Genomic DNA, 995 nt, shown 5'->3' on the forward strand with positions numbered 1-995 from the left:
GCTCCAAGCAGAGACCTGGGGTTTTCCTGTGGCTCCGCAGCTCTGCCGGTGTCTTTGGTGGGTGGACGCTGCTCCCCGCAGTGCCGGTGCAGCCATCTGCCAGCAGTGCCCTGTGCACACGGGCACTCGTGGAGCAACGCTTCTTGCAAGTCGTTCAGACCAGCACCGAGCGTGTCACATACAGATACATGTATTTTTACATTTGTCCTGCAGTAAAGATTTAAAATGCATAGAGGGATCGTGGGAAAGAGCCTCCTTCACAAAAGGCAAGAAGGAAAAGTACACCGAGGAGACAGCTCTGCCCATGCAACAGGCTCTGCAGCTTCTCGGCTAGAAAACGAGCACGTTACCCTCCCGGCAGAGTCCTGGGCTGCAGAGCAGGAGCTGTATGGCTTGGGGTTCCCTACGCTTTACAGCCTCCGGTAAAACACGCTGCTGCTCAGCAGAGGGATGTGGGTTGGAGGGAGATGCCCAGCCTCCCTCCCCACCCGCCCCGGAGAAACCCCCCTGGGGCCGCGGGACTAACTGGAAAGCGGTGGGACGAGGGAAGCACAACACCGGAGCAGAGACACCGGAATAGGGAAAGCAAGTGTTTATAAAGGCCAGATACCCGTAACAAAAATAAATTTGTGCTTTCCCTCCCTCCCCGCCCCTCCCCTGCCACCCTCGCTTTTTTTGATTTTTTTAAATACAAATTTTGTTTAGGAAAAATGGAAGCACCGTTTGTTACAAACCAAACCAATAAGAGGAGAAATCAGGAGGAAAAAAAAAAAGAAAAGGAGAGACATATTAGAATTAAACACCGTGGAATGTTAAACAGGTTACGGGCTACCGTTCTAGCCAGTGTGGTTAGGCAGCTTAGTGAATTAATTGCTTAGGAATTAAAAATAAATTATTATAAAATAGATTTCTGTACATTTTACATACATATATATCTCTTTATATACGCAAACCATGCTGGGCAAGTAATTACAGGGGACTTTCCCACAGCAGCC

Source organism: Gavia stellata, chromosome 22 (assembly GCF_030936135.1).
Source record: "Gavia stellata isolate bGavSte3 chromosome 22, bGavSte3.hap2, whole genome shotgun sequence".
NCBI lineage: Eukaryota > Metazoa > Chordata > Aves > Gaviiformes > Gaviidae > Gavia > Gavia stellata.